General features: G+C 36.5%; 1 pseudogene; it reads right to left on the reverse strand.

The window, feature by feature from the left end:
- Positions 1-540: 540 nt before the first annotated feature.
- Positions 541-24,679, reverse strand: part of LOC113360114 — a 42,786-nt pseudogene continuing 18,647 nt past the window's right edge.

Here is a 24,679-nt window from a genome sequence, read left to right on the forward strand (position 1 = left end):
AATTAATTAGATTAAATTTCTGATGGAAGTGTTGTCCACCTACTTCTTTGTTGACACCGTTACTAACGAACGGTTAAATACTTGATGTAAACAAAGTGCAACCCAGTTTTTAATATTTCGACCAATAGAGTTATGCCAAGTGTCCTCACCATAGCTTTGATGTTAGAAAAGGCCTATTTTGACCAATAGGAAACGAGGGTTTCATCACCGTTCGACGCGAGAGCTTATTTTGTCAAGGCTTTTAAGGGAGAAGAAGATTTGGACTTTACCAAAAAAAGCAAGTAGAATGGGACATTAGGAAACTTGAACCATGTCTGCAATTTTATCCCCACCAAAATTAAAAGAAAAGCTGGTAGGATAATCACTAGAAGTCCTTAAGAATCATTGCAACCCCGTGATATTTTTTTGAGACTATTCGTCTACAGTTTGATGCCTTAAGAGATCTAAGCAGAAATAGAAATAAAGAATTCAAGGTAATATACACGAAGTCCTCCAGTGTCCAAGTTGCTAAACACCAAATTTTATTCTTGATAATATTCTTCACCAGTAGTTACCACAAGAAAATTCACTGTTCTTGAAGTGGTGAAACCGCCTACAATATCTTACAACAATTTCTCTCTCAACCAACTTTGATATGAACTTGAAGGCAGTGTGACAATCCCCACATATCCTCAAGTTCTTCAGAACTCGGACAGTAGCTCCACGAGGCAACTTTAGAAGCCCAAACCCTACTGCAAGTCTCTCACTATGAGTAGACAAAGCATATTCCTTCTGCTCAGAATCCATATTGTGTAACACATACTTGGTATCAGGGACATAACCCAATTTCCTCATTTTAACTCCCAGTTCTCTATGATAAGTATAGACTTCGTGCACCTGTGGGTGGCTTGTGTCATCTACCAAGAAGACATGAACTTTGTTTGCCACCTCCAACCAACTACATCCAGGTTCCTTCTTGACCCCTTGTTTCCTCATCATCATCCTTACTTTTGCCATATCTTCCCTCCGTCCCGCGTCAGCATACATATTAGCCAGCAGAATGTATGTCCCATCATGCTGAGCTGTCAACTGAAAGAGCTGATCTGCAGCTTGAATATCCACCTCCATGTTACCATGTGTTAGAGCACTGCTCGGTCGAACTCGCAAGCGTTCTATCTCAAGCTTGTTTATCAAGTTTAGTTGTCAAAACTATAAGTCTTGATTTCTAATCTACTTATAGCTAAGTCTCGGGCTAGGATAAAAAGTGTAGTTGAGCTCTAGACTCCACGGCGTTCATCATACAAAGACGAAGAACTACTCAAGGAACTGGTGGAACTTCATCGACTAAAAGGTATGTGGAGACTTGAACTTATCTATGACTCAAAAGTCTATCTACTCTATCTCTTATCTTGAGACAAAAGTCGTATTGCTATATAGAATTCCATTATACACATTTGCTATTTCGAGCCGAGTTTATCTCGCTTATCTATTTCTCGAAATATGTGTTGGTAAGCATTCGCTTTGGCCAAGTTCATCTTTACAAGTGACGAAAGTCATGTTGATTATTTCAATATCTTGAAAATCGCTTAGCTATGTAGACTAGAAATCCAAGACTCATAGTTTTGATCACTAACATTGTCAAACATGCTTGAGATAGCAGCGCATGCGAGGTCGACCGATCTATGCTCTAACAATCTCCCCCTTTGTCAATTTTAGTGACAAAACTATTAATACATATGGAATACAAAATGATAAACTTTAGTGGCTCTTATTCCATAGTCTAATCTTCAACGTTCCCTGAAATCTTCGTCCTTTCAAGTACTCCAATGATCCCAAAGGTTGTAAGTTTAGCATCACCGTTGTTGAAGATCCGCAGCTATAATAATGAGAGAAATCGAGATTCTCGATCATTATTATACAGTGACATAGTATTATTATGTAACATCAAAGTCCAATTGCATCACGACTTTAACAATAATACTACGGTGATATGTATCACTCCCCCTTAGTCAATACTCCATCTCACATGGAAACCACTCCCCCTTACACAATGATCCGAAAACCATATGTATATGTAGTAGAACTACACATTAATTCTCCCCCTTTTTGTCAATAAAATTAGCAAAGGTACAAGAACGGGTTCCTAATGAAATTTCCGAGAAGAGACGTTTCATAGACTAAAAGAAGAAATACATACCAACTTAATTTAGATGCAATCATAAAGCCGAAGCTAAATGCATTCATCAAGGAGTCTTAAGATACAATATAACCCCTATAAAATTCCACAGCCGCACACCCCGCAAGATATTACCATTAAGCACAAGTTCAAAATAACTCTCTCCCATTTGATGTCATTCCCGAGAGAACGACAAGAGCGACCTTAATTTCGAAAGAAAAGAAGGATTTTTAATTGGACACCAAAAACCATAGGAAAATGATTTTCTATATCCAAAACTCAATCAAATTAATCACAAATAAACCCATGATTAATTTAATTGGAATACGCAACTAAATCAAACCACAAAAGTGATCAATTTAATTGATTGTGCTCAAGATAAGTAAACTTACGGAGCTACGACTAAGGTAATCATACGGAGATGACTAACTTAATCGTTCACATACTCAACATAAGGAAAACCTTACGGAATATACTCAACACAAGAACTTTTGGAATATATGAAAACTCAACTAGACTAATTACAAGAGAACCCATAATTAATCTAATTGGGATACAAACAACCAAACTAATCACGAAGGTAATCAATTTAATTGTCAAAAGTTTTGCTCGACAAAAGAAGACTTTCGGAGAAAATAACTAAATAACCGACCAAGATGATTAATTTATTCATAATGCTCAACATATAGCATCTTATGGAACAACCAACAAAGCCAATAAGAATAATCGACTTAGTTGTATTGTGCTCAACATAAGACACACAATGGAGCCTTCACGGTAATACAAAAAGAATGGATCAATGAAGATCAATACCGTGGAATACATACAAGGATCTATTCTATCTTTCCATCACTATATGCATAATGACATAATAGACTTTATCCTTGTCACACAAAAGATTTTATCCTATTTTCCATCAAATAAATGACTGCATAGGCATAACTTTTGTATTTGTCAAAAGTCCATTCGTCCTTTCATCACTACGAAAACCAATTCATGAACGACTTTACTTTTGGCAACATATGGGACCTTCAAGTTCACGGACGCAAACAATACATATCCCATAAAAATATTGCAATATCACAAAATCATAAAGATTAATACTGCAATAACATCATCCTCCAAATATTTTTAGAATTTAAAACCAATAAACCTAAAAAATAAACATAAGAAGATGAAAACAAAATAGCTATGTGTAGTCACAATCTTCGCTATTGAAAATGCTAGTTATTCTTCCAACTACTCCAAAAAGAAGATATACTAGGCAACAATTCCTTTGAGAAATTCTTTATCATTCCCGAACTCCTTGTTATCGACAGCCATCGGGACATAAGGTTCACGAAGATAAGTGTCAATACCCACGAAATGTCTTGGCTGTATAGGTCGAATTAGGGTCCTCTGAATTTCCAAGGATTTAGACACGAAAGTCTTTATTTCACAAATCTTCCTTCTTATTTCTTTTAACTCATCAAGAACATCAGAAAACTTCTGAGAGTTAGAAGGAACAACCATGGGTTTTCTTGTATTCCTTCTTTTTCTTTTCAGGGACTTAGAAACAGGAGATTTATCTTTTTCCTTGATTGATGGCTTAACAATCATGTTGAAATCCTTTCCATCTGAGGACATAGTGCTTTGAGAACAGTTATGAACAACTGGATTTATGTGATGGAATCACTTAACTCAACAAGCAGTCTTATAAAGGATGTCAAAGGGAAAAAGGAGTGTAGGGTTCGAAACCTATTGACAGGTTCGCATACGCCCAACTCTAAAACCCTATAAAGAGTAGAATTGTCGATAATAACCCTTTATTTTATTTGATAGACAAAAATAACAAATCTAAGAAAATAAGGAAAAACTTTTCTGAAGCCTGGATCAGCACTCAATCTTGTCTCTTTTCGATCAGGCACATGAGATAAGATTTTCCTGACAACACAATCAAGTTGTGTTGCGATGAACAACGATTTGTCCATCTTTTTCCTCATGAGAGGAATCCTCTGATCTCTGTCTATCAAACTGATTTGACCATATTTTCTTTTCAAATGGTCTTATTCTATCTCTGGAAACCAACTTCTTAGACGAAGATAAGATCCTACATACCTCGATGGTCTTCTGAGAAAGTTTCAGCTTTCTTTCTAATCGATCTGCTCTTCGTTGAAGTTTGCTTGCGTGCCTTATTTGGTGCTTGTATTTGTAACACCTTGATAGTTCATGTCCCTTCATCTAACAAAACGAGCACGTCAATCTTGGATAGTATTCAGACATCTGAGATGTGCAAGCAGCAAGACATACTGTTGATCCTGAAACATCACTGATAGGGTTTCCAATTACCGGATTCAGTGAATCTTCCAGCTTGATTGGGTTTCCTTCTTCTCCGAACCCATTGAGGTTGATATATGTAATGTTACAAGTATCAAAATCGATGTTTTCACAAAGAAGCCCTACACTTGATTTTCTATCTTCATCAGAATCATAGGTTTCAGACATTTCATCAAGTGTTACAACTAGACCTTTGTTCCCAGTGTATTTTCTACGATTTGGGCATTTTTTTAGCAAAATGGCCAAAACCCTTACACTTAAAGCACTGAGGCATGTCCTCGTTATCAGCCTCGTCAGCATCCCTGTTTTTAGGAGGTACGCGACCGCGAGGTTTGTCTGATGACTTAGGTTTGTCTCTTGAAAACCATATACTTCTCTTCAACAGAAGATCCCTAAACTGTCTTGTGATCAAGGAGACTGATTTTTCAAGATCTTCATCCGAAAAATCATCCTCAGACTGATCATCCTCATAGACATGAACACTTTTACCTTTGACAAGTAATTTGGTGTTCTTATGTGCTTTAAAGGCAACATCCTTACCGACTTTGGATGTATGCTCATGGTCAAAGATATTTAGCTTTCCAACCAAGGTGTTTCTGGAAAGATTATCGAGGTTATTACCCTCAACGATGGCATGCTTCTTAGAATCGTATCTAGATGGCAGCGATCTGAGAATTTTCATCACAATATCGTTTTCAGGAATAGTCTTACCCAATGCAAAAGATGCATTAACAATTTCAGACACTTTGTGATTAAACTCATCAAATGATTCTTCATATGCCATATGAAGGTTTTCCCAATCGGAATTAAGGGTTTGAATCCTAGCTTCCTTTTCACTGGAGTTACCTTCAAATACGCTTTCTAAGATATCCCAAGCATCTTTATACCTAGTGCAATTAGACACATGGTGTTGAAGACTTGGGGAAATGGCATGTATGATAGCATTTAACCCTTCAGAATTCTTCTTTGCAGCAAGAATCTCGGCAGCATTATATTCACCAATATTCTTGGGAATGTTTACGTCTCCGGCTGCAACAACAGGCGCATCGTAGTCATTGACAAGATATACCCATGATTGAAAATCACGCGACTGGATGAAGGCTCGCATAATAATTTTCCACCATAAGTAATTAGAGCCATCGAAGACTGGTGGTACGTTAGTAGAGATAACACCTCTGTCCATAGAGTCAGATCGCTACAAACACAAACTGATGAGGTCTTAGTGTGTTTTCCTGCTCCGATACCAATTGAAAAAGCGGGGGTCTAACAACACCACCCAATATTTCGATTAGTAATCTGTATGGACTAACTCCGAAATACTTTGCTAGAGAATCAACTAGATAGTTAGAATCAATCTAGATAAAGTATCTCAAGGAGTTAATATCTCTCTCTTGATTTGATTTTTACTCAAGTTAAAAACAATAGCGAGTCTTTATAAAATACAAGGAATAACTTGGACGGTACCAAAGACCAATGTCCAAGTGTTAATCAATGAAATCCACAACCACAAGGTCGGATCTCCAACCAATTAACCTTTAACGCACAACCTGTATTATTTCAATTATAAAGATAAACAATATAATGCGGAAAATGAAATAACACAGACACCCGAAATTTTGTTAACGAGGGAACCGCAAATGCATAAAAACCCCGGGACCTAGTCCAGATTGAATACACATTGTATTAAGCCGCTACAGACACTAGCCTACTCCAAGCTAACTTCGGACTGGACTATAGTTGAACCCCAATCAGTCTCCCACTAATTCAAGGTACAGTTTTACTCCTACGCCTCTGATCCCAGCAGGATACTGCGCACTTGATTCCCTTAGCTGATCTCACCCACAACCAAGAGTTGCTGCAACCCAAAATCGCAGACTTGATAATAAACAAATTTGTCTCACACAGAAAAGTCTATCAAAGGATAAATCTGTTTCCCACAGAAAAACCCTAGGTTTTTGTTCCGTCTTAAGATATGAAATCAAGGTGAACATGAACCAACTGATAATCCGGTCTTATATTCCCGAAGAACATATTAGATTAATCAATCACCTCTCAACAGTCTTACTTGAATACACAAGATGACGTCGAGGAATCACAAATAATGAGACGAAGATGTTTGTGACTTCTTTATCTTGCCTATCAGAGAACTCTCACGATCTCAAGCCAATCAAAGATTGTACTCGTACGATAGAAGATGCAAGATCAGATCACACAACTACGATAAAAGTAGTATCGGTCTGGCTTCACAATCCCAATGAAGTCTTTAAGTCGTTAACCTGGTTTTAGAGAAGAAAACCAAAGGTTAGAGGAGAATCGACTCTAGCGAGCGCACTAGTATGACACAGACGTGTGGGGATTAGTTTTTCCCAATGCTAGATGTCTCCTATATATAGTCTTCAAATCAGGGTTTTGCCTTAGTTACAAAGCAATCAATATTCACCGTTAGATGAAAACCTGATTTAGATTAGAGCTAATATTTCTCAACCGTTAGATTGAAAATTAGCTTGTCACACACACTTGAGATATACGTTTACTGGGTTTGTGAAAACCGTGCCCAAACGTGTACGTGTATGTTGGTTCAACATAGTAACCTAAAAGGTCAACCATATGAGCATTTCATATTAACCTTGTTCTTATTCACCATAACTAGTTCAATTGACTCAAATGAACTAGTTAGAGAGTTGTTCAATTGCTATGAGATCTTATGTAACTACACTAAACACAATTAAAACAAAGATGATTCGATTCGATTGAATCGGCTCATGAACTTTATAGCCACGGTTTGCATACTGCATTCCTTAGTAATTTAAGTTTCATGTTCAGAGCACATCTTTAGATCATAACCCACTCAAGTACGCAAACAAGTTCGCGGACTTAAGACAACCGGCAGATTTTTCCAAACTCAGCAGAAAATCTCGGCAAGGAGACTTCCGCCAGTTCGCGGACTAAACACGCAAACGAGTTTTTGGAAAATCCCAGCAGAAATTCTCGGCAAGAGAACTTCCGTCAGTTTGCAGACTAAGTTCGCAAACTGAGTTCATGGACTGAGTTCGCAAACTGAGTTCGTGGACTTGGAAAAGCCAATTCCTCCGATTTCTCTTAATCAACAAAGTTCGCAAACTTCGGATTAATGAATAAGACTTATGCACATATGTGTTTCCACACAGTGCTTATATCCATCATTGGTTATATAGACCTAAACTCTCATTCCAACCATTGAAACATTCTTAGAGGACGTTATGTAGTTGTTACACTATTTCTCGTCAAAGCGATTTTCAAAGTGATTGAAACATTATGACTTTCGTCATTAGGTGAAGATAAACCCGATCAAAGCGAAACGCTTTACCAACACATGATTTCGAGATATAGATAGCGAGATATACTCGGCTCGAAATATCAAATGTGTATGATCCAGTCTATATAGCATATGACTTTTGTCTCATAAGAAGTAGTATATAGAAGAGATAGACTTTTGAGTGATAGATAAATTCAAGTCTCCACATACCTTTTTGTTGATGAAGTTCCATGGTTCCTTGAGTAGATCTTCGTCGTTGTATGATGAATCTCCATGAAGTCCTTGAGCTCAGCTATACTTTTTTTATCCTAGTCCAAGACTTATCTATGTAGACTAGAAATCAAGACTCATATTTTTTATCAATAACATTGACAAACATGCTTGAGATAGCAACACATGCGAGGTTGGCCGAGCTATGCTCTAATACGATCATATGCACATGTGCAACACGTTTTTAGGCAAAGGGGAACCGATCCTATGGACATGTGCAACACATATAAGTTAGATACTATATATATGTGGGAAACCGATCCTAGTACCTAGTCAACCGAATTTTGGAAAGCTAGTGTGACTATTCACAATACTCACATGGAAGGTAGAACCGAAACTTGTTTTGGTAGAACCGATAAACCCATGATTGTGATTGAATGGTATTTGATCAATCATATAGTTCTTGAAAGTTAGATGAACCAATTCTAAACTTGTTTGGAAGTGTGGAAAATCGTTTTCAAGGTTGTAAGTGTGAAAGAGAACTTACAAAGTAAGTATGTCGACATACTTTGAACACGTGCTATCAATGTTTATTATTTAATTGGTCAAAGTTATTCCTTAATAGCTAAGGGAAGAGAATCCCAGGATCGAAACATAACTAAGTTAAGAATCTTTTAATTAAGGTATTTAACTTTATTTTGTAGGGAAATAAGAATTAGTAATGTGCATTTACTAATTAGAGATTTTCCGAGAGATTTCGATCATTATTTTTGGACAGAGCATTTCCAGGAATTATGAAAACCGAATTTATACTTTAATGAATATCTTGAGAATATTTTCGGTTTTGGAAATTCCTTGGTGTCCAAACTTCCTTGTCTATAAATACTTGAGGTTTTCCTTTCTAGCAAACTAATCCTTCGTAACAACAAGCTTCCTCTTTGTTGTGTTGTTACTTGTGTAGCCTCCTGTTCGGAGAGGAGAGTAACCTAATTAGGAGAAATCTCTTAGGGACGCTCAGTTTAAAGTCTTCTCTGGGATTAAGAAGCTCTAGCGTGTACCGTTGGTGGGAACTAGATAATTGTATTTTATCTTTTGTTTTCATTGATTTGATTGACTAATGACGGTTGAACTTTGATTGCACCTAGTTTGTATTTGCTTGGGAATCTTCTCTTCTGATATAAGATTCACTCAAACTAGTTCAGAGTTTCGACAGGGATCTTTAGACTGTTGTTAGTTCTAAAGACGATCTTGTGATAATCCTTTGTTAACAGACTCCGTTCTGTGCGTGATTGATCACAAGAAATGCAAGTGATTGTGTGAAAGTTATTATTGAAGATCTAAGAAGATTTGAAGACGAAAAAGATATTGAAGATTCTGATTTTTGGGTTCATAATCTTTGGTGTGCACAATACTTGTTTCGGTTAAAGAGGATCCAATTAATAATCAGTTTATCCTTGTGATAGATTGGATTGATTAATTGAGTAGATCGGCATCAACACAATACTTTGGATTAATAGTGTTGTTGGCTTAATCTTAAACGATTACTTCAGTAATTGAATATAAGATAGATCTAAGGACCTGACGAAGGAGTTTATGTTAAGATAAACAGAAGAGCCTTTGTCCAACTCATATCACTTGGTTGAAGAGAGTTGATACCAAACATATTTGTTGTTCCTTTACTGTTTGGAATACGAACCAAAGGAATTGTTCCAAGTACTTGACTAAGGTCGGAGGCGTAGGAATACAGACGGAACTAGGTGAAATATAGGTTTAGTTGCTTGGTCTCAACTATACGAAGTTAGGTGTAATTTTGTGTAGCGGCTTAATCCTGAGAGTATTCAATTCTGGACAGGGTCCCGGGGTTTTTCTGCATTTGCGGTTTCCTCGTTAACAAAATCTTGCTGTGTGATAAACACATTTTTGTGTCTAAGTTGTCCTCAATTTTTTGTATTATTGGTACTCAATTTCGTACTTATTATGGTGTTTTATGTGTTTGTAGGTATTTTTGGAAAATAAACTTTGGTGGAAAAATCGGCTCAAAAAGTTTTCTAAAGCACCCGGAGCACACATGTTATTCAGACTCGTACTGTTGGTTAAAGGGCACCTTAATTACTAAGGGGCACCTTCTTCACTATTTACACCCCAGAGCATCACCTGCTAGTCGCACCCCCAGTTTGGTTAGGGGGATACCCTTTCTTCTTCATTTGAATTATTAAAACGGGCGGGAAAAACCAACATTCAGCTGCCAAAATTAGGGTTGATATTTGAGCTCGTTTTAGTGAGACTAAACGGCTGAATTTGATTGGATTTGTTCATATGGGCTTAACAAACGTGGTGTGATATTCAAAATCAATCCAGTTGGACCAGATAATCGGCGAGAAGGAAAAAAAGTTGCGTGTTCACGGGAAAATATTCTGGATTTGGTTTGGAAAGTTTTTGGTGAAATTCAATCGAGGTTTTAGCTTGGTTTGGGCCTGTTAACCGCAAACAGGGCTGGTAATCCTCTTAGATTTGTCAAAGTATGGTTGTATCACCGATTGGAAGAAAACAGAGCATCATATATCCCCATGAGTTATTCTCGGGATTTTCTTTATTCTTGGAAAAATTGCACGAGGTCAGAGCATGTATATCCTATTCTATGACGTGTATGAGTCTGTTAAGAGTCTGTTGGATGGATACAGACGCGTGAGAAGCTGTAAAAAGGGAAGAAATACCGTGACTGGCAGTGAAGAATATTATCGAGTAATGAAGATTATTCGGAGTTATTGACGAGTATTTTTGATTCTGGAGAGTATATAAAGGGTGCCGAGGGTTATGAGAGGGGATGGAGAGTTAGGGGTAAAAGAGAGGAGTTTGATCGAGTTGCAGACTAGTTTCTGCTGCTACAGAAACCTTAGAAGACGAAGAACATAAGACCCACACTGAACAGTCATTTAAACTACAGTGAAAGTGACGGCTGAGGCAGTCGTTAAGATACAGTAACAACGACGCATTCTTTATATCATTTTCTGTAACAATTAAGTTTGTATCAGAAATACTTGTTACAAACCCGGTTTTAATTATTTTTCCTCAGTTTCACCATTGGAAACACTTTTTGAGCAATGAAAAATTCCTTTGAGTGTGTTTTCACCATGCTGAGTTAGACCCCATCACTGGGACAACGGAAGAAGCTGTATTTAATCCTTGGGGTAATTTAATTAATTCCTTATTTACTTTTTTTGCACCGATTTTAAATGATTTATGATTTATATTAATCAATTGTTATCTTGTTAGATAGTGTATGCTTAGTCTTAGGTGCTTTAGATACACTATGCTTGTAATTTACAATTGATGTATTACGAAATCTATGTTGGCAAAGAATAGAGTTAATTTTTCTTTTGTTTTGAGCTATAATTTCCTAGGATTAATTTCTGAACCACTTGACCATGGAAAACAGTGAAATCCCGAGTCCCAGTAAATTCTTCATCTAGTGACATATTTTGTATATATTTTATTATTTTTAGTAGTTTTTATATTTAAGCCTAGAATCAATTCCAACAAAATCCGAGTGAACGACAACCTATTTACCAATATAAAAATTTGATCAATTTTTGGCGCCGCCGATGCGGATTTGTTTATAGATTTGTTTTTAGGTTTTATTTTATTTGTTCTTTTTTACGCGTTTTGGCATTTTTGTTTGCTTTCAGATTTGGAGCTAAGTTTAAGAAAAAGAGAAAGTACTGAATAGAAAGGCAAAGTCCAAAAAGGAAAGAAAAGAGAAATCCAAAAGGAGTGAAGAAGAAGATTTTCTATATTATTTTTTTATTTTTTTTTAGAAACTGTAATTAAGGTTTTTTTTTTTGTAATATATTATTTTTGGACTTTTTTGTCTTTTCTTTCGGACATTGAATTTGGGACTTTATTATTTATTTATTTTATTTTATTTTTTTTAAAACCCTAAGAAAGGGTAGTTTTAAATAAACTGTTTGCAGAGAAGGACGGTGATTACGATATCGCCTCTGCCCCTCGGGTTCGTACACTGACATTGGATTTGGTGGCCCGAGTCGACTTCAACGGTTCATCCCCCGTCTGGAACGGGAAGTAAGAATTCTAAACACCCGCGAATCCCCTGTCAGCGGGTTTACTGGATGATTTTGTATGCATATATGTTGAGGACCTGAAATCGGATTTAATTTTCTAGTAAAGGGCAAGGCCTGGCCAAATCAAGATAAGGACTCGGATTTCATCACCGTTTCCTTCTTTCCCGCCTTAGGAACACGTAACCTACGCGAACCTAAGCCTTAAAATTTGGACTAAAACGAGACCGATAAGGTAACGAGCTTAATAGGAAAGTCATTCGAAAAATATTGGTTACTCTTTTAAGCATACTTCGAAGTTCATGATGGTTTCTGTGAGTTGAATGCGTGACTGCGCCGCCTTGTAATGCAGTGAGGCCTTGGGTATCAAAGCTCCATGCAGCTTCCATCGCCTTTATTCAACTTACTTTGACTCGGATTTATTCCAGAGGGGTTTGCTTAAATTGTTACGAATTCCCTTTCGAAGGATTAGAAGCTGGTCTAGAAACAATCTAAGTGGAGCCCTCATGATTTTTGTTTGCTAGATAAAATAGGCTTGTTGTGGTCGAGTCAGCCTTCTTTGTGCTTGTTTAGAATTCCCTTACAGTTAGGATGTCGAACTGGTATTATAATAGCCAATACTCATAGTATCCGACTGAGCAGCTTGGACATTATCCTTTTTATGACCATAGTGTGAATAGTGATTGGGAACGCAAAATTTTTGAAGGTTATGGTCCATACCATTGTGAGCCCAATTACTATCCATATACCCACGGGTCATACGAGCAAAACAATCCTTCTATTTCTCTAGAAGAGTCTCTCAAGATTTTCAATGAGTCAACACGGAAGTTATTTATGAAAGAGACTTATAATATTCTTCTCCCAGAAGAGTCCGAAGAGAGGTCAACTAAGATATCTCTAGAAGAGTCCCTCAAGCAATTTACTGAGAGTACAAATAAGATTGTGGAAAAACTTGCTCAGGATAGTCTTAATTTCCAGTATAGTGTTCCCAATACCACCCTTGAAAATAAGGATAATTTTTATTCGCATAATCAAGATGACGAGGTTAGAATTGGTAAAACTACTTGTTTTGACGAGGTTCGATCTTTTTCATGTTATTATAAAGATAATTATGATGAGGATAGTATTGATGAAGAACATGAAATATGTAGGCATAGTGATCAGGAATTTGCTACTCCGATTGAGCTTTATAATGATAGTGTTGTTTCTAGTACAAATCCAAATAATTTTAATAATTATTCACCTATTCAAAAGGATGAGGATTTGACTAGAGATACCAACGTTTTAGACGATGTAGTTCATGATCATTTAGCCCGCAGTATGTTGGATAATCCGTTATTTGATGTGCCTATCAGCGAATCGGAGGAGGTAACTATGATTAACACCTTAGTTAATGAGTCTTTACTAGAAACTGATAATCCTTTATATGATTATGATGATGGTTTAGAGGAAAGATTTTACCCTGAGAATAATGTTTTAGAGTCTAGCGATTTAGAAACACTAATCTTAGAAGACCATAAACTCGTAGAGATGAGTGAAAATGAACCAGACTTAGAAGAATCAATTGACCATTTTCAGGAATCTGATGATTTAGAAATTAGGGAGATTGTGACTAGTCTATATAGAGACAATAAAAACTCTAAGTTTGGGGGTGATTATCACTTTCCTGGGGCCTTACCTTTAACTCTTAGAAAGTTCCCTCGTGTAGGACTTGACATTTGTGCCTCAACCATCTTACAAGATTATCTTCATACACTTTTTCTTGAACCTAGTTGTGTCCATAAGAGAGCTCAGTTGTTAGAAACCCATCCTATGGTTAATGTGGTTAACCCAGGCTATGATACCAAGATTGACTTTGTTTTCCCACCAAAAACTTTTCTTCCAATTGTGGGAACTTATGATTTTCAGATGTGTCGGTTATTAAGTTTTGAGACTGAACCTAAGTACTTTAGGAGAATAGGGTAGACACATTTTCTTAAGGAAGACCACCTCTTTTATTGTGGTCAGCTGTGTGAGTCAAATCTAATTGACTTAGAGGATCCCTAGTTATTCAGGCTTTTTTTATGCGCTTCTAAGTTCTTACTTGAGTATTTCCAGACTCTTCAGCCTGATATTCAGAATGCCTTTGAGGAAATCCAACCAATGAAATCTTTTTATTTAGACCCTTTTATAGAGCCTGAACCTGAACCACAACTAGATATAGTTGTCTTAAGCAAGGATATGTTGGGTATCTTCTTGGTATGCTGCAATTTCCTCTTCTTGTGGGTAATACTTTTTGATCCAGATGACCCACAATTATTCCGGCTACTGCTATATGATTCTATGAGGTGACTAATTCTTCCAATGTCTGGCTGAAGACTTTAAACTTAGCACTTCTTGGGAGGTAACCCATGCTCATGCAACACGGTAATATCTTTCCTTAACTCTTTTGCTTCAAGTGGTAACAGTTTCTCCTTGTTCATGTTTTTAGTTTTATCTTTAGTACATTGAGGACAATGTTAGATTTAAGTTTGGGGATATGGGAAAAACTTTTTAGTTGCAGTACAAAAAAAATAAACTCCAGAGACTAGAAATTTATGCTTATTAAGGTCGGCACTAACCAATCTAAGTGGATGGGAACATCTTGGTTGTAGGAGTTGAGGAACCAATCTGATTAGATGGAAACATCTAGAAGAGTCTATTCATAAAAGCACAGATCTCAGGTGTTAGAAAAAGAAAACATGGTAGTTTCTCCATATCCTCGTGATGGAAACGTCGAAAGAATTCTGATCACTTCTTTTTTTTCTTTTTACCAATGCTAGGGTGAAATAGAGTGACTGAGATACAAAAAAAATAATAATTAAGACCAGATCACCAAACCAACCGGAATAAATACAATAAAGTCGACCACTGGTACCCTTGTATATGCCAGCTGAGCTGACCTAGAGTTAGGATTATCGACCACTGGTTCCCTTGTATATGCCAGTGTGTTGATACTAGTCCAGACCAGTATCTCAGTCCATTAGGATAGGTTCACCTTAGTCAACATCATCCACGTTTTTCTCTACATCCATCTTCTTATCTATCCATGTGATTGTGTGACTCTGGTTTATGATGTCTAGAAACTATCTTAGTAGAGCCTTGTCACTTTATATGAATTTTAGTATGCTTGAGTGCAAACTCGTGTACAACAATTGGAATTTCGCATTAGGGTACTTCCTCCTATAGTCAATGATTGTATGCCAACCAAGAAGATTCTTTAGTGCCTTCCAAGGTTCTGCATAGATAGCTAGGGTTTGGGGTAAAGGTTTTGTGGGTACACCTCTGGTAAACCCTCCCGAGACTATAAATCGGTCACTAGGGACACCTAGTGAGTTAGGAATTTTATTTTTCTAGATTAGATTTGCTCGAGGACTAGCAAATAATAAGTTTGGGGGTATCTGATAAACACATTTTTGTGTCTAAGTTGTCCTCAATTTTCTGTATTATTGGTACTCAATTTCGTACTTATTATGGTGTTTTATGTGTTTGTAGGTATTTTTGGAAAATAAACTTTGGTGGAAAAATTGGCTCAAAAAGTTGTCTAAAGCACCCGGAGGACACATGTTATTCAGACTCGTACTGTTGGTTAAAGGGTACCTTAATTACTAAGGGGCACCCTCTTCACTATTTACACCCCAGAGCATCACCTGCTAGTCGCACCCCCAGTTTGGTTAGGGGAATACCCTTTCTTCTTCATTTGAATTATTAAAACCGGCAGGAAAAACCAACCTTCAGCTGCCGAAATTAGGGTTGCTATTTGAGCTCGTTTCAGTGAGACTAAACGGCTGAATTTGATTGGATTTATTCATATGGGCTTAAAAAATGTGGTGTGATATTCAAAATCAATCCAGTTGGACCAGATAATCGGCGATAAGGAAACAGAGTTGCGTGTTCACGAGAAAAATATTATGGATTTGGTTTGGAAAGTTTTTGGTGAAATTCAATCAAAGTTTTAGATTGGTTTGGGCCTGTTAACCGCAAACAGGGCTGGTAATCCTCTTAGATTTGTCAAAGTATGGTTGTATCACCGATTGGAAGAAAACAGAGCATCATATATCCCCATGAGTTATTCTCGGGATTTTCTTTATTCTTGGAAAAATTGCACGAGGTCAGAGCATGTATATCCTATTCTATGACGTGTATGAGTCTGTTAAGAGTATGTTGGATGGATACAGATGCATGAGAAGCTGTAAAAAGGGAAGAAATCCCGTGACTGGCAGTGAAAAATATTATCGAGTAATGAAGATTATTCGGAGTTATTGGCGAGTATTTTTGATTCTGGAGAGTATATAAAGGGTGCTGAGGGTTATGAGAGGGGATGGAGAGTTAGGGGTAAAAATAGAGGAGTTTGATCGAGTTGCAGACTAGTTTATACTTCTACAGAAACCTTAGAAGACGAAGAACATAAGACCCACACTGAACAGTCGTTTAAACTACAGTGAAAGTGACGGCTGAGGCAGTCGTTAAGATACATTAACAACGACGCATTCTTTATATCATTTTCTGTAACAACTAAGTTTGTATCAGAAATACTTGTTACAAACCCAGTTTTAATTATTTTTCCTCAGTTTCACCATTGTAAACACTTTTTGAGCAATGAAAAATTCCTTTGAGTGTGTTTTCACCATGCTGAGCTAGACCCCATCACTGGGACAACGGAGAAAGTTGTATTTCATCCTTGGGGTAATTTAATTAATTCCTTATTTACTTTTTGCACCGATTTTAAATGATTTATGATTTCTATTAATCAATTGTTATCTTGTTAGATAGTGTATGCTTAGTCTTAGGTGCTTTAGATACACTATGCTTATATTTACAATTGATGTTTTACGAAATCTATTTTTGCAAAGAATAGAGTTAATATTTGTTTTGTTTTGAGCTATAATTGCCTATGATTAATTTCTGAACCACTTGAACATGAAAAACAGTGAAATCCCGAGTCCCAGTAAATTCTTCATCTTGTGACATATTTTGTATATATTTTATTATTTTTAGTATTTTTTATATTTAAGCCTATAATCAATTCCAACAAAATCCGAATGAACGACAACCTATTTACCACTATCAAAATTCGATCATTGTGTCATTTACTTTATATTTCCGCATTATAATCATTTTATTATAATTAAAGTAAATTACACAAACGTTAATTCCTATTTACTTGATAATTGAATCCTATTGTGTTTGGTTAAGTCCGAACCTTTTTATCAAGTAACATACTTCGTTGTTGTATTGTATCGATCTCGCATCCATAGACGATCACACGAAGTGTGAACCGATTAGTTGTATTGTCTCGACTCAGCCCATAGACAATCACTTTCGGAGAAAGGACTTATAGGTAGGAAAAGTTTTAGCTTGAGGTATATTTGGGTACCCTCGCTTTTTCAATAAGTCTGGTATATCAATTGGTTCTTGTTCCCCTTGATTTATCAATAGAAGGAACAAAACTCGTAGGTATTTCTCTGGGAGACAGATTTTCCTGTAGACTTTTATGTGTGAGACAGATTTTTTTATTAAAGTCTTCGACTTTGGGTCGTAGCGACTCTTAGTTGTGGGTGAGATCAACTAAGGAAATCAAGTGTGTAGTATCCTGCTGAGATCAGAGACGTAAGGAGCGCAACTGTACCTTGGATCAGTGTGAGATTGATTGGGGTTCAACTATAGTCCAGACCGAAGTTAGGTTGTAGTATGATAATGTCTGTAGCGGCTTAATACAGTGTATGTTCAATCTGGACTAGGTCCCGGGTTTTTTTTTGCATTTGCGGTTTCCTAGTTAACAAAATTTCTGGTGTCTGTGTTATTTCTTTTCCGCATTAAATATCACAGGTTGTGCGTTGAATCGATCAATTGGTAAATCCAACCTTTGGTTGTTGATTGAAATTGATTGATCCTTGAACATTGGTATTTGGTACCGTTCAAGTTAATTTCTCTTGTATTCAATTAGACATGCAGATTGCTATTTGCTTGAGTAAGTATTGAATCGAGAAATTGAGATGTAACTCCTTGATATACTTTTCTTAAGATTGAGTCTGATGGTCTAGTTGATTCTCTTGAAAGTATATTGGAGTTAGTCCATACAGATTGCTAAGAGAAATATTTGTGAGGTTGTTAGACCCCACTTTTTCAATTGGTATCAGAGCGGGGAAACACGGTTAAAGACCTAATAAGTCTGTGTTTGTAGCGATCTGACTCTATGGACGGCAGTAATCTCTCTGATAACGCAACACCATATCAGAGTTTCCCTGAGATGTTTCAAAATCCTGAGACATTTAAGAAGCCTCATGTACCTGCCTCTGTGTCTGAGTCTTCCTTCAACTGGGAAAAGTGTCTTGATGAACAGTTGGATGATCTTTCATATGAGAGTGATTCAGAAGAAGAACAAATTATTGATGAGGAAGTCTCTCAATATATCAAGCTCTTTGACCATGCTGTAAAAGAAAAGAAGTCAACAACTTGCTTGAGAAAATATTTGGCTCCTCTCTGTCAAGAAAACAGAAAGACGATAAAACTATTTAAAGGTTATGATTGTGGATATAAACTTTTACAATTTACCGTTAAAGATCGAGAAGAAGACTTACGCTCAAAAAGTTCTGAATGTGATAATATCATTCGAAATCTCTTTGTGTTGAAAGAAAGACTTGCAGAATCTGAAGCAAGATATGACTCTAAACAAAAATATTTTAATGACAGAGAACTCAGTCTCCTCGCCAGAGAAAAATCTTTGGAGACCGATCTCGCTGCTGCCCTTAATAAGGTAGAATCACTGGAAGAGAATTTGAAAAGATTCAATTCTAGCTCTACAAAATTATCTTCTATGCTTGGAGCATGTGAAGAACATCGTGGTACACGTGGTCTAGGCTATAAGGGAATAGACACTCCAAGTACTGGAAAGATCAATTTTGTTCATGTTAATGACAACTCTTCATGTGAAAAAACTTTTCCAGCAGCCGACGGTCTTAATTAGGAACAAGGACTGGACTCCTTCAAATTTAACTCGCATGAGAACAGTCAAGAACAAATCCTTTAACTGCTATTGTTGCGGAAATAAAGGACATCTTGAACGAAGATGTCGTTTTCGACTGAGGAATGAGAAACTTCACAACATTCTTGCATGGATGTCTAAAGAAGTAATTAAACCTGTCTCTCATATTGCTGGAGTAAAAGGCAGTGTCTGCAATTAAGAGAAATGTTGTGATGAGTCATTTCTAGATTATGATTTTGAGATAAAAAAAATGCCTACAATTGTAGAAGGAAGAATGTCAGGTGGACAACTGACTCGTTAAATTACTCTGAGAAGAAGAAAAAAGGAATAGGAGAAAGAAAGAAAATCGAAGTTACTTATCTCCTTCTGAAAAAGACCGTGAACCCGAGGTGTCTGCTCCAGATTTCATTCATATGAATAATCGAGTCTCGCAGCTCAAGATCAGCATAAACAGACTCAAACGGAGCATCAAAAAGGCAAGGAAAGCGGCAGGTTCAAGTATTCCTTTTCCCCTCCGGTTACATCTCTTTCAACTAATCCTAGTGAAAATCTTCAAGAAGGAAAGAGAAAAGAAGTCAATATTCTTGATGAGCAAAAAGATCATCAAAATACAACATGACTGCTCAATATAGCATCCTTCTTGTAATGTGGAAGGATGCTCATAATTCTCAAGAAGCATTTGTATCTTGAGAAAGTAGTTGTTGTTATATTTTACTTGTCCTTTACGAAACGATGATCATAAAACTATTGAGCCTTGCTCCAGTACTTTACATGATGTAATGTTTTTAATCGCTCACTCTTGAAAATAATTCCTTGTTGATTGAGTTGATTCTCAACAATTCTCTTATGTTCCTTTGAACTAAAAATGTCATCCTTTGTTTAGAACGATTCTTGAGTTTTTCAAGACTTCTTCTAAATTTAGCTCCATTATTCTTTTGGTCTCGTACCAAGGTTGTAACCATAAGTGCACGAACACCTGACCCACGCGGAACGTATACGAGTATCCCTAGGGTTACCTATAAAACACTCATATATATATCATGCTCTGTTTTGGTACATAAACGTTCCGTAATGTCAAAAGGTTCACCTGATTTCTGTGTGCACAATGGATGTACGCAACAAGGAAGAAAATGTTGAGAAGGGCAAGACTATCAAGTTTCACGAGAACCCTGTTTTCATAACCTGCTATCATGTTGTTGATCATGAAAACAAACTACCAGTTCAGATGTCATCACAACCGGTAGAAAATCTTCTCCGATATTTTGAGATCGTACGTGAACAACTTGGAATTGCAACAAGGAATCTTGAATTTCTGAAAAACGAACTGAAGAAAGCAACTGATGAGCTCGTCCATGTTCAATCTCTGGTTGCTGGCTATGTTTAATGTTTTTTTTCGAATCATGTTCTCTAAGAGTTGTTTTGATTTTGTCTAGGAAATCTTCTTATGAGAATTTTATTCTTGTGTTTTGAGTTTGGAATAACCATTATTGTGATTACACATAGCTATGTCCAACGATTTTCATCTTCGATGTTTTTAGATTTATTTGTTTAAATTCTAAAGTTTGTTTGGAAGATGATTTTTGCAGTATTTGTCATTATGGTTTTATATGTTGCAATTTGTTATGGGATATGTGTGTTTTTGTCCGTGAACTATGACTATCCCATACATGGTCAAAAGTTAAGTTTGTCGTATGTTGATATGCAAGTATTGATAAAAGATTGAATGAACTTTTGACAAACAAAAGTTAAGCCTTTTATGTCATTATGCAAATATTGATGGAAGATAGGATGAGCTTTTGTTTACAAAGATTAAGTCTATTATATGTCATTGTGCAAATAGTGATGAAAGATAAAATGAATCTTTGTTTATTCCGCAGTATTGATCTTCCCTGATCCATATTTCTTATGTATATATTGTGCGGCTCCGTAAGTTCTCTTATGTTGAGCATTTCCGATTAAATTAATCATGGGTTCTCTTGTGGTTAATTTAATTGAGTATTCTTAGATGCAAATTCATATTTCATGTGATTTGTAATTTCCAAAGAAATCCTTATTTTCTTGTGAAAGTAAGGTCGCTCTTGTTGTTCTTTCAGGAATGACATTTTATGAGGGAGAGTTCTTAATTGAACTTGTGCTTAATTGCCAAATCTTTGTGGGGAGTGCGGCTGTGGAATATCATAGGGGTTATCTTGTATATTTGTAAACTCCTTGATGAATGCATTTAGTTTCGGCTATATGATTGCATCTAAAAAGTTGATATGTGCTTTCTTTTGGTCATGAAGTGTCTCTATGGAAATTTCATTAGGATCCCACTAGATTTCGTACCTTTGCCAATTTTATTGACAAAAAGGGGGAGAATTAATGTGTAGTTCACACTACAAATACCAAAGGTTTTCGGATCATTATGTAAGGGGGAGTGGTTTTCATGTGAGATGAAGTATTGACTAAGGGGGAGTGATACATATCACCATAGTATTGTTTTCAAGGATGTGATACAATTGAACTTTGATGATGTGTAATAATACTATGACATTGTGTAACAATGATTGAGAGCTTTTGTTTTCTCATTGTTATGGCTATGGATCTTCGACAACAATGACGCTGATTTGAATATCTTTGGAATCATTGGAGTACTTGGAAGTGACGAAGATTTCGAGTAATGTTGAAGAACCAAGGAGATCATGCATGTGGAAGAGAAGCTACAAAGTTTATTTATTTTGTATTCCATATGTATTGATAGTTTTGTCACTAAAATTGACAAAAGGGGAGATTGTTAGAGCAATGCTTGGTTGAACTCGCAAGCGTTGCTATCTCAAGCTTGTTTGTCAAGTTTAGTTGCCAAAACTATAAGTCTTGAATTCTAGTCTACTTATAGCTAAGTCTCGGACTAGGATAGAAAGTGTAGTTGAGCTCTAGGAACTGGTGGAACTTCATCGACTAAAAGGTATGTGGAGACTTGAGCTTATCTATCACTCAAAAGTCTATCTACTCTATCTCCTATCTTGAGACAAAAGTCGTATTGTTATATAGACTTCGATTATACACATTTGCTATTTCGAGCCGAGTTTATCTCGCTTATCTATTTATCGAAATATGTGTTGGTAAGCTTTCGCTTTGGCCAAGTTCATCTTTACAAGTGACGAAAGTCATGTTGATTATTTCAATATCTTGATAATCGCTTTGATGAAAAATAGTGTGTGAATAACCTCTATTTAACATCCTCTATGAATGTTTCAATGATTGAAATGAGAGTTTAGAATATATAACCTTGAATGGATATAAACATTGTATGTGAACTCATACTTATGTAAGTCCAAAATCTTTGAACTAAAGTATGCGTACTTTATTGGTTCAGGATGTCCGGAAGCTAAGTCTATGTACCCGTACGCGTACTGCCGGAAGTTCACATCCCGTGAATTTCTGCTGGAGTTTGTGAACTGAAAACAAACTCAATCCGGGTACTTAAAGTATGCGTACCAGTATGCATACTTGAGTGGGTTATTTTCTAAAAACGGTTTATTCGTGAACTAAGACATATATAAACTAAGGAATGCATATTTGCAAACTGTGGCTATAATGTTCATGAATCGATTCGATTGAATCAAAATCGTTTTTGTTTCTATTGTGTCTTATATACTTCTATGAGATCTAAGCAATTGAAAAACTCTCTAACTAGTTCTTATGAGTCATTTGAACTAGTTATGGTGAAGATGAATAAGGTTGATATGAAAGTGCTCATATGGCTAACCATTGGTTAACTACTGTTGAACCAACTAGGTGTACACGTTTAGGTACGGTTACACAAACCTAAATGAACGTGCATTTCATTTGTGTATAACAAGCTAAGTTCAATCTAACGGTTGAAAGATATTAGCTTGAATCTAATCATGTTTTCATCTAACGTGAATATTGAATGCTTTGTTACCAAGGTAGCATTGATTGCAAACCCTGATTTGAAGACTATATAAAGGATAACTCTAGAAACTGGGAAACCTAATCCCCACACCTCCTGTATGATACTAGTTGTATAAGCTAGAGTCAATTCTACTTTAACCTTAGGTTTCTACCGAGACCCTGTAGGTTAACGACTTGAAGACTTCATTAGGATTGTGAAGCCAGACCCAACTATTTTTCTGTAGTTGTCGTGATCTGATCTTGTTGTTTCTATCGTGATTGAGTGAAATCATAAGATTGGCTTGAGATTAGTTTCTCCGATAGGCAAGATAGAAAAGTAGTTACAAACATCTTCGTCTCATCGTTTGTGATTCCACAATATCTTTTTTTGCTAGTCGATTAAGATTATTGTGAGGTGATTGATATTTCTAGGTTGTTCTTCAGGAATATAAGTCCGGTATATCAATGGGTTCCTATTCACCTTGATTTATCAAAAGACGGAAGAAAACTCATAGGTATTTCTGTGGGAGACAGATTTATCTATTCATGTAGACTTTTCTTTGTGAGACAAATTTGTTTATTAAAGTCTTCGACTTTGGGTCGTAGCAACTCTTAGTTGTGGGTGATATCAACTAAGGGAATCAAGTGCGTAGTATCCTGATGGTATCAGAGACGCAAGGAGCGCAACTGTACCTTGGATCAGTGTGAGATTGATTGGGGTTCAACTACAGTCCACACCGAAGTTAGCTTGTAGTAGGCTAGTGTCTGTAGCGTCTTAATACAGTGTGTGTTCAATCTGGACTAGGTCCTGGGGTTTTTCTGCATTTGCGGTTTCATCGTTAACAAAACATCTGGTATCTGTGTTATTTCTTTTCCGCATTATATTTTGTTATATAATTTAAATATCATAGGTTGTGCGTTGAATCGATCAATTGGTAAATCCAACCTTTGGTTGTTGATTGAAATTGATTGATCCTTGAACATTGGTCTTTGGTACCGTTCAAGTTAATTTCTCTTGTATTCAATTAGACTTGCAGATTGCTATTTGCTTGAGTAAGTATTGAATCGAGAAATTGAGATATAACTCCTTGATATACTTTTCTTAAGACTGAGTCTGACTGTCTAGTTGATTCTATTGAAAGTATATTGGAGTTAGTCCATACAGATTGCTAAGCGAAATATTGGGTAAGGTTGTTAGACCCCCACTTTTTCACCATGAATCCGACAACCATTAAGAAGTGCCTCCCATATAGGTGCCCCTGGTTTGAAAGGAAAGTTTTGAATCAAATCATTAGCTTCTGAGATTTTCCCAGCTCGACAAAGTAAATCAATGAAACAGGCATAATGATCTTCATCAGGGGTTATTCCCTAGACATTATCCATTGATTCAAAATACTTGCATCCTTCTTTGACCAGACCTGAATGGCTACAAGCAGTGAGAATGATTAAGAAAGTAATACGGTCAGGTTTAATATTCTCTTGTTACATCAGATCGAATACTTTTAGTTCCTGAAGTCCGTGACCATGTTGTCTAAGAGCTGTTATCATGGCATTCCAAGAAACAAAGTCAATGTAAGGCATCATATGAAACACTACATGAGCTGCTTCAACAACCCTATTAGAGCATAGCTCGGTTGAACCCATTAAGCGTTGGTATGTCAAGATTGGTTGTCATATTTTAGTGAACCAAAACTCATTTAAGGAGTCACTTGATTATTTACTAAAGTCAA

This window comes from Papaver somniferum, chromosome 3 (assembly GCF_003573695.1).
Source record: "Papaver somniferum cultivar HN1 chromosome 3, ASM357369v1, whole genome shotgun sequence".
NCBI classification, from domain to species: domain Eukaryota; kingdom Viridiplantae; phylum Streptophyta; class Magnoliopsida; order Ranunculales; family Papaveraceae; genus Papaver; species Papaver somniferum.